We start from the raw sequence: 10,547 nt of genomic DNA on the forward strand, positions 1-10,547 counted from the left end.
TATAGGACAGGAGAAAGTAGAACATATACTACTGTGTGTGCGCAGATATGTGTGTATCTATGTGTGGCCCCCCACATCAAGTAACTTAGTAAAGACAGTTGACACCTAAAACACATTTGCTGCATTTTATGAGGTAACTTTGCAGCCAGAACTCTTATAAGAAATGTTCCAAAGATGAAATAATTTATATATATATAGACACTGGGTGTCCTTCAATGCTTTCAGCTGGGCCCCTGGAAGCACACATTTACAAATCTGGGATGACCTCTGGGAAAGATGAGTAGAGTTGAAATTGGTTCATTTCTTTGGGTTCTTGAAATATCAAGACCAGCCTGAAGCTGTAAATGAGGCTTGAAATCTCTATTGGCTTCAAGGGCACATCTGGGCTGTAAGGCCATCATGTGGGCTTAAATTTATCCTGCTACATTTGAGCAAAAATTGGAGCTCCCAGCCATGAGGAAAACACTTTAGGGTTATTTAAGAATGTAATCAGTCAACTGGAAGTTTTTTTATTGTGCAGTCAGTAACCATCTGCAGTCAATAAAAAACTACCAGTTGGCCTAAATATGTAGAAGCACACTGGTCACTTGCGTTTTGGGGTAGATTTGGTTCTAGGCCACATGCGCCTGTTCATCCACGTGCAGACACTGTCATGTAGACTGGAAGAGGCAGTAAATGCAACCCTGCCAGTGAGCTACGCAGTACACCTGCAAGTAAGCATATTCAGCTTTCCATCCACACTTGCTTTAGAAGGATGCTTCTGCTAGTCAGTGAAGGCATGCCAGTCAGTTTACATCTGCAAGCCAAACTTTAGTTACAAACATGAAGTGTGGAAAAATACAGATGAATATGGTCTCCACGTACCTTTAGTTCATGAAAACATACATTTAAATCAAGGTTGCAAAACAACTTCATAAATTGTTTCAGGAATTACAGTGATTCAATATAAATGAAATCACAGCTGGCATTGCTGGAAGACTGCTGTGAAGAATAACTTTGCTTAAAGGTGCTGCTATCACTTGGTCAAGGGTTGTTTAAAAGTCGAAGAAAAGGCTATGGGATAAAAGTAATGAATAGTGGAAATGAATAAAATAGACAGAAAACTACGGGTATAGCATGAAAAATATAAAATCCATTAAAGTAATAACAGTCCAATTTACTAAAATTTCTCAAGGTATTCTGTAAAATAGCTCTGCATGATTTCTTATTCTCAGCTATGATGCTCTATATAAATGGCTTCAGGTTTTGTTGCTTGTATGATAAAGTGAAAGCTTCAACTTATCAGAAAACCTGAAGTCAGAAAACAAGAGTTGTCACTACTCATGTGAATTTGAGAAATATCTTTACCTCAGTGATCAGCAGTTTCTTGATTATTAAAAATAGTACCTCACATACCTTTTCCTTATAGATGAAAAAAATCAGCCCAGAGGTAAAGTAATTTGCTTTAAGTCATCAAGTGAATAATGAGAGCTGAGGCTAAAGTTTACCTTTCCAGACTCTGTGTTTAATGGGTTTTTTTTTTTTTCAAGGGCTTTGCTCTTCAAAGTATGGTCCCTGGAGGAAAAAAATTAGCATGACTGGGGAGCTTGTTAGACATGCAGAAAAGCTGTCTAGACCCCCAGACCTATTGATTCAGAATATGCATTTTAAACAGATCCCCAAGTGATTCCTCTGCACATTAGAGTTGGAAAAGCAACACCTTACAATATACTGCCTTCTCACTCCATATTTGATACAGAGGAAAAACGAGACATGTAAAACAACTATGCTCAATAAATGCAGGATACCTTCACTTAACGGTGCTTCCGAAAGTGCTGTTCATTCAAAATTTGAAATTGAATAAAAGTGCCCTTGGAAAAATTTCACCAATAATAGTCATCACATTTTTCAAACCCACATATGTCAATGAATTTAATGCCCTCTTCCAAAGTCAAACTGAGAATAACTATTCACAAAGTATGAAACAGTATTTAATCTATAAGAGATTTCATCCAAAGATGCTAGAAGAATTTACAGTAAGTATAGTTTATTTCCCTCTCTCAAAATTTGTTTAAGATTTGATGAAAGTAAAGTTATAAAATTTGCTGAGTAAGGAAACTGTGCAAGAAGGTGGTAGTAGAAATAAATGTTCACATACTCATTTCTGATATACTCACAGGAATATCTAGCCCTTAAGGTAACAAGAGGAGTGTATCAATCTTAAATTTTCTTTGTTTAGGTGAAGCATCTTAAATGTGGCAATTGTATCTCTTGAGATATGCCTCCCAGTGCCAAGCACAGTACTTGGCTAGACCAAGCGCCAATTTTTTTTTTTTTTAAACAAGAAAATAGCAATAGGAGGTGGAGGTGCAGAACTAGGCAAAACATTTTTCTCTGTTCACCTAATAGAAGAAAGAAAGAAGTGGGATCTGCCTGCTGTTATAACTAGACGGAAATACGACAACTCTGAAGACAATTGAAGCTTAAGAGTTCCCTATCTAAATCTGATTTTGAGAGAAAGAGACAGTCATTTGAGAAACATTGCACTAGTATGATTAAAAAGAGCTCTGTGCTCTTCCAGATACTGGACAGGATAAAGCCCAAAGCAGCATAATCTCTATCACTAAAGTCAAAAAATTTTCAAAGCAACATGGAGCTTTAAAACAAAAAATACAGAACAAATTGATGAGAGTTGGACTCTATTTAGTCTTAACAATAAATGCAAAGATATGAAAATGGAAGAAACCAAGTATTTTAAATAATTTTGATTCTGAAGTGTGGTAAATAGAAAACCGTCTGCCTAAAGATGTTCACTTCCAAATCCCTGGAACCTGTGACTATGTTACTAACATGGCAAAAGAGGTTTTACTGTTATAATTAAGATTATGAACCTTAAAATGAGGAGATTATCCTAGATTATAAAATTTGATCTAATATAATCACATGAATCCTTAAAAAAACAGACTTTCTGAAGAGAAGCAATGGAATGGGGCAGAAGGTGAGGTCTGAGAAATTCCAAGTGTGAGAACATTTAATGCACTATTGCTGGCTCTGAGATGAAGGGAGCCATATGGAGAGACCAGTGACAGATGTCTAGGAGCTAAGAGTGGCTAATGGTCAGCAAGGAAGCAGGCACTTCAGTCCTACAATCACATGGAACTAAATTCTGCCAGCAACCTGGAAGGGTTTGGAAGTGGATTCTTCCCTAAAATTCCCAGAAGAAAATGCATCCCTGTCCGTACTTTGATTTCAGTCTTTCGAGATATGGTGCAGAGGAACGAGCTAAGTCACAATGCACCTAATGCGTTTTGTTTGTTTGCTTGGTTTTTTGGTCAATTTCCACCTAAACCATAAAGTTTAGTTCAAAGCCAGTTACCTTAACATTAATAACCAGAGCCAGATGGTATAAATGACAATTTTCCTTAGATAATATTAGCTGGAAGTTATGGCAGAGGCTTTCAAATCTATTAATACTCACATGAGAGACTCAAAGCAAGATGGCAGAGTAAGTTGGAGAACTCCCCTCCCTCCATGAACACACCAAAACCCAAGTGGGTCAGTTCTAACTAAAAACTAACTGGAGACAAGCAGAAGGACTCTATACAAGTAAGACTGTAAGAAAGATATATGTGGAATGAGATAGGAAGGAAAAAGAAGTGATCAGATCAAGACCTGGTCCCATGGGAGGGGACTCAAAGGAAAAGGGAGACTATATGGGTAGAGATCCACTCTAGGGAATGAGCTATTCAAGTCACAGATTAGGTGCCCCAGCTCTGGGGTCTGACAATGGTAAGACAAGCCCCACTGGATGGTTGGAAAGCCAGTAGGAATAACAGAAGGACTGTAGAAAGCCTGAACTTTGCTCATGAGGAGTACACAAATGCTTGCTTGCTCCTAAAGCAGGGCAAAAGGGTAGACTTAAATTGCATTGCTGGTGACTGGTTGCCTGGACCATTCCAGCATACACCCTAACATGAGCCATTACCTTTTACTGCAGCTCCACACAGAAGTGAGGGCTGCCATGACTGAGGAAAAAGCTTGGCCATGAGACTCTGTGGCAGCTCAAACCCTAAGGGGCATCTGAGCAGGGAGGGAGCAGCCATTACTGGTTATTGCACAGGTGGCATATCAGAGGCATAACAGCTTCTTGACAGTGGCCAGACTCCCACAGCCTCTGTGACCCTCACTGAATACACACACTGGCCTCTCTTCTTCCAGTACTGTCCCCTCTGGGGCTGAGGGTGGCAGTGCTAAGCAGGGGAAGAGTGAATATTTAAAGGGAACTGAGCCAGCTCCAACCTGAACCTCAAGGTTTCTGCTTCAGCAATTGGGGTCTGGAGGCCACTCCCAATAGGGTGGCAATGGACAGTGAGGAAAGGGGTAGCCATACCCCACACCTGGCTCCAGACATAGCCTTTTCATCTCCAGCTCCACCTCCTACCAAGATGGTAGCTGCCAGCAAACTCTGAAGAAGATACGACTTGTGTTCATGTCAAATCTAACTCTCCAACAAAGCCAGTAGGCACACACAGACTGCATAAGGCCACTCCCACGTAAGGACATCCTTCAACACTGCCATAGGTAATGGTTTCACCTAGTTTTACAGAGATAGAGAGACATAAGCAAAATAAGAGGACAGAAGAACTTGTTTTAACTGAAGAGCAACAGAAAACCCCTAAAAAATACTGAAATAGAAATAAACAATTTAGTAGATAAAGAATTTATAGCATTAATAGTAAGAATGCTACCTGAATTAGGGAAAAGAATAGATGAACACAGTGAGAATTTTAAAAAGACACTAGAAAATATTAAAAGGGTCAACACTGAAGAATACAATAACTGAAAAGAAAAACACAATAGAAGATATGAACAGTGAACTAAGTGATACAGAAGAATGCTTCTTATTGGAAATGTGGAAAAAAGAATAATGGAAATCACCCACTTGGAATGTCAAAAAAATAAAAATAAATAGGAAAAGTTGAAGGGATCTCTAGTACAACATCAAGCATACCAAAATTCACATTATAGGGGTACCAGCAGGAGAAGAGAGAGAAAAGGGGTCAAAAGGTATTTAATGAAATTATAGCTGAAAAATTTCCAAGCCTGAAGAAGTAAACAGATATCCAGGCATGGGAAACACAAAGGGTCCCAAAGAAGATGAGCCAAACACACTATCACCAAGATAGATCATAACTAAAGTGTCAGAAGTTAAAGAAAGAATTATAAAGATGAAAAGAGATCAATAGAAGAGGACATTATACTTGTTAACATATACATCCAATTAAAAAACGCCTAGATATATAAAGCAAATATTAACAGACATAAAGGGAGAAATTGACAACAGTACAATTATAGTAGGGGACTTAAATACCCATTTACATCAGTGGACAGATCATACAGACAGAAAATCAATAAGGTGACAGTGGTCTTAAATGACACAACAAAACTGTTGGACTTGATAATTAGCTACAGGACAATCTATCCCCAAACAGCATAATACACATTATTTTCATGTTAACATGGCACATTTCACAAATATTCACAAATTAATCACTATGGTACAGGGTAGGCCATATACTAGGTCACAAAACAAATCTCATCATATTTAAGAAAATGAAAAATTATTTTTTCTAACCACAACAGTATCAAACTAGATATTTATAGGAAGAAAAATGGCAAAGCAAAACATATGGAGACTAAAAAACATGGTACTAAAAAAAACTTAATGGGTCAGTGAAGAAATTAAAGAGAAAATCACAAAATTCCTCAAGGCAAATAAAAATAGCAACACAATTTGCCAAAATCCATGGGATCCAGGAAAAGAAGTTCTAAGAGGGAAGTTACACAATATAAGCATACCTCAAGAAACAAACAAACAAAATTTAAATAAACAACATAAACTTCCATCTAAAGGAGTTAGAAAAAGAATAAAACCCAAAGAAAGCAGGAGAAAGGAAATAATAAAGATAAAAGAGTAAATAGATAATATAGAGATCAAAAAGACAAGAGAAAATATCAATGAAACAAACAGATGATTCTTTGAAAAGATAAAATTGGTAAACCTTTAGCCAGGCTCATCAAGAAGACAAGAGGGAGGACCCAAATAAACAAAATAAAAAAAATCAAAGAGATGAAATAAAAACTGATACCATAGAGATATAAAAAACCATAAGAGAATATTATGAACAGTTATATGCCAACAAATTGGACAACCTAGAAGATAGTGGACAAATTTCTAGAAACATACAACCTTTCAAGACAGACTCAGGAAGAAAGAGGCAATCTGAGCCAACCCATCACTACTTGTGAAATTAAATTTGTAATAATAAAAAAAAATTCTCAGCAAACAAAAGTCCAGGTAGGGATAGCTTCACAGGGTAATTCTACCTTATCCTTCTCAAACTATTCTAAAGAATTGAAGAAGAGAGAACACTCTCAAATTCATTCTTCAAGTCCACCATTAACTTGATCCCCAAATCAGAAAAAGACTACAAAAAATAAAATTATAGGCCAACATCTCTGATGAATAAAGTTGCAAAAATCCTCAAGAAAATACTAGCAAATCAAATTCAATGATATAGAAAAATGATCATACACTATGATCAGGTGGGATTTATTCCAAGGTTGCAAGGATGGTTCAATATTCACAAATGAATTACTGTGGTACATTATATTAACAAAAGGATGGATAAAAATGCATGATCATCTCAATAGATGCTGAGAAATGATTTGACAAAATTCAACATCTGTCCACAATTAAAAAAAAAAACAACAAAAAACCTCTCATCAAAGTGGCTACAGAGGAAACGTATCTCATTATAATAAAGGCCACTGATGACAAACCCACAGCTGATACCACACTCGATGGTAAAAATTTGAGAGGCTTTTCCTTGAAAATCAGGAAAAAGACAAGGATGCCTACTGTCATCACTTCTACTTAAATATTGGAAGACCTAGCAATAGCAATAAAACAAGAAAAAGATATAATTGGAAGGGAAGAAGTAAAACTATCACTATTTGTCACATGACATGATACTACATGTAAAAAATTCTAAAGTCTGCATTAAAAAAACCTATTAGAACAAATCAATGAATTCAATAAAGTTGCAGGATACAAGGTTAATGTACAGAAATCTGTTGCTTTTTATACATTATTACTGAACCATCAGAAAGAGAAATTAAGGAAACAATCCCACTTACAAGGACATCAAAAAGGATAAAATATCTAGGAATAAACTTAACCAAAGAGGTGAAAGATCCATACTCTGAAAACCGTAAATCTTTGATGAAGGAATTGAAAATGTTATTAAAAAATGGAAAGATATCCCATGCTCTAGGATTGGAAGAATTAATATTGTTAAAATGTCCATACTACCCAAAGCAATTTGTAGATTCAATTTAATCCTTATCAAGATACCCATGGCAGTTTTCACAGAACTAGAACTAATAGTCCTACAATTTATATGGAACCACAAAAGACCTCAAGCAGCCAAAGCAATCTTGTGAACGAAGAACAAAGCTCGAGGTATCAAACTCCCTGATTTCGGGCTGTAATACAAAGCTACAGTAATCAAAATAGCATGGTGCTGGCACAGAAACAAACACAGAGATGAATGGGACAGAATAGAGAACTCAAAAACGGACCCATTCACTATGATCAATTATCTGTGACAAAGGAGGGAAGTATATATAATGGAAAAAAGACAGTCTCTTCAAAAAGCGATGTTAAGAAAATGGACAGGTACATGTAAAACAATGAGATTAGAACATTTCCTTACTTATATACAAAAAATAAACTCAAAATGGATTAAAGATTTAAATTTAAGACCAGAAATTATAAAACGCCTAGAAGAGAACGTAAACAGGACACTCTTTGACAGAAATCACAGCAATATTTTTTGAGTCTGTCTCCTAAGGCAAAAGAAATAAAAACAAAAATAAACAAGTGGGACCTAATTAAACTTAAAACCTTTTCCAAAGCAAAGGGAACAATCAACAAATTGAAAAAACAGCCTAAAAATTGTGAGAAAACATTTGTAAATGACGTGACCAAGAGTTATAAGTTAATATCCAAATTTTATAAACAGTTCATACAATTCAATATAAAAACAAAGACCAATAAAAAAAAATGGGCAGAAGACCTGAATAGTCATTTTTCCAAAGTAGATATGCTAGATGGCCAACAGGCACATGAAAAGTGTTCAATATTGCTGATTACCACAGAAATGCAAATCAAAACCACAATGATTTATCACCTTACACCTGTCAAAATGGCTATCATTAAAATGTCTACAAATAACAAACACTGTCCAGGATGTGGAGAAAAGGGAACCCTCCTCCACTGTTGGAGCGACTGTACTGTCACTGTGGAAAACAGCATAGAGTTTCCTCAAAAAAACTAAAAACAGGACTACCATATCATCTAGCAACTAGACTCCTGGGTATATAGCTGAAGAATACAAAAACACTAATTCTAAAAGATATGTGCACCCCAATATTCACAGCAGCATTATTTACAATAGCCAAGAAATGGAAGCAACCTAAGTGCTCATCAACAGATGAATGGATAAGAATGATATGGAATACATATACAATGGGATATTACTCAGCCATAAAAAATAATGAAATGCTGCCATTTGCAGCAATGTGGATAGTGCTAAAGGGCATTACACTTAGTGAAATAAGTCAGACAGAGAAAGACAATTACTCTATGTTATCACTTATATGTGGAATCTAAAAAATAAAACAAACAGATGTGTATCAGAAAACAGCAACAGACTTACCAGTGCAGAGAACAAACTAGTAGTTACCAGTAGGGAGACTGAACAGGGGATGGGCAGGGTAGGGGTATGGTATTAAGAGACATAAACGACTACATGTAAAATAAAAAAGCAACATGGACATGTTGTCCAGCACAGGGAAATATAGCCATTGTTTTGTAATAACTTTCTGTGGAGTATAATCTCTAAAAATATTGAATCACTATGTTGTACATCTGAAACTAATATAATATTATAAATGAACTATACTTCAATTTTTCAAAAAACTGAATTAAGAAAAGAAAACAAATGTCATATTATCATGCCCTAGTTCTACAAGCTGAATTAATAGATCTGGCGAGAGTAGGAAAGTTGAATTTTGAAATGGGCTAAGTATATATATAAACTACTGTTTCAGTGACACTATACTATAAAAATATAAGCAAGAAATTATTAGAAAACTGAATTTGAATTAATTATATATATCTAGGATAAACTATTCAATTATGAACTTAGTATTAAGAAGTGAGTGAAAGCTTTATTTAGTATAAATTAAATATATTTATTTGTAAGCCTTTTAATGACAATGAGTCTGGACATGAACATTGTACCTGATGGAACAATGGGTACCAAAGCAAACCAATGGCTATATTCACAATCTAGGAGAGAAAGCAGAGAGAAAATAGAGAACTCTAGCACTCTAGTGGAAATAGAGAAACATAGTTCTTCATTTAATAGAGGAAACAAATTCTTTGAATGTAATGTAAGAATGCAATATCAAAACTTTTTTATACGGGTTTTACAATGTAATAAGATAAAATTTCATAGTCACTGCTAAATGACCCTTGTACTTGGCTTGGAGACTTGGATTAGTTTATTCCACTCATAGGAAAAGACACAGCTATCACTGTTAAGAATAAGTAATCTTGTGAAAATAGTTTAACTTGTGACAGCAAATAAAACTGAATTTACACACACTATGCACATCCCTTATACTAAATTCTGTGATCCTAAACTCGTAAAAATTGCTGTTGTTTTTTGTTTGTTTCTATTTAATTGCAATCAAGTAAGAGCAAAATACCTTTCAATAGGCAAAAAAGATGTGTATAATAGATTTTATGGTGTTTTACTTAGCACTGAAATATTTTCACTCAGGGCATTCCAGGATACAAATATTTTCTTTGTCTCTTCATTCGATTATTGTTGCAAATGACAGATCAAGATTTCAAGAAAGAAAAATTTGAATACAACTTTCCGTTACATATCTTTCTACTTATGAACTATACTATTAGTGATAACTATTTCTATAAGGTATTAAAATTAGCAGTAATCATATCAAATGCACATAGAGGACTATGCCTTTAAAGCACATTAGGGACTTTTATGTTCTGTTCATTTGAACTTCATTACTTCGAATACTTTAATTTCTCTCCAGCCACCTCAAATTAACAATTTATTGCCTTGTTCTATCAAAGTGGCTTCAACTGAGTATTTTTTTTCTTATGCTGTTAGCCCTTGTGAAGGAAAGCTGACAACATGCTAAACTAGCAATGAGTGCAAGACTCCACTTAGATCTATCTTGAACTTCCAGTTGGTCCTTTTTATTTTCAACTTGTGTAATATATGATTTTATTTAGTTTTTTTCATTAAACATAATGAATAGGGAAAAGAATCAGAAAGAATTGGAAAGCAGTTGCCTTCTGTTTTACTTTCTAATATACCTTTTTAAATGGTTACTCACTCTTCCTAATAGTTATGTTTTATCTCAGGACCATTGTCGTCTATAAAACAAATATTAATGACCCTTTT

This window comes from Camelus dromedarius, chromosome 3 (assembly GCF_036321535.1).
Source record: "Camelus dromedarius isolate mCamDro1 chromosome 3, mCamDro1.pat, whole genome shotgun sequence".
In the NCBI taxonomy this organism is placed as follows: domain Eukaryota; kingdom Metazoa; phylum Chordata; class Mammalia; order Artiodactyla; family Camelidae; genus Camelus; species Camelus dromedarius.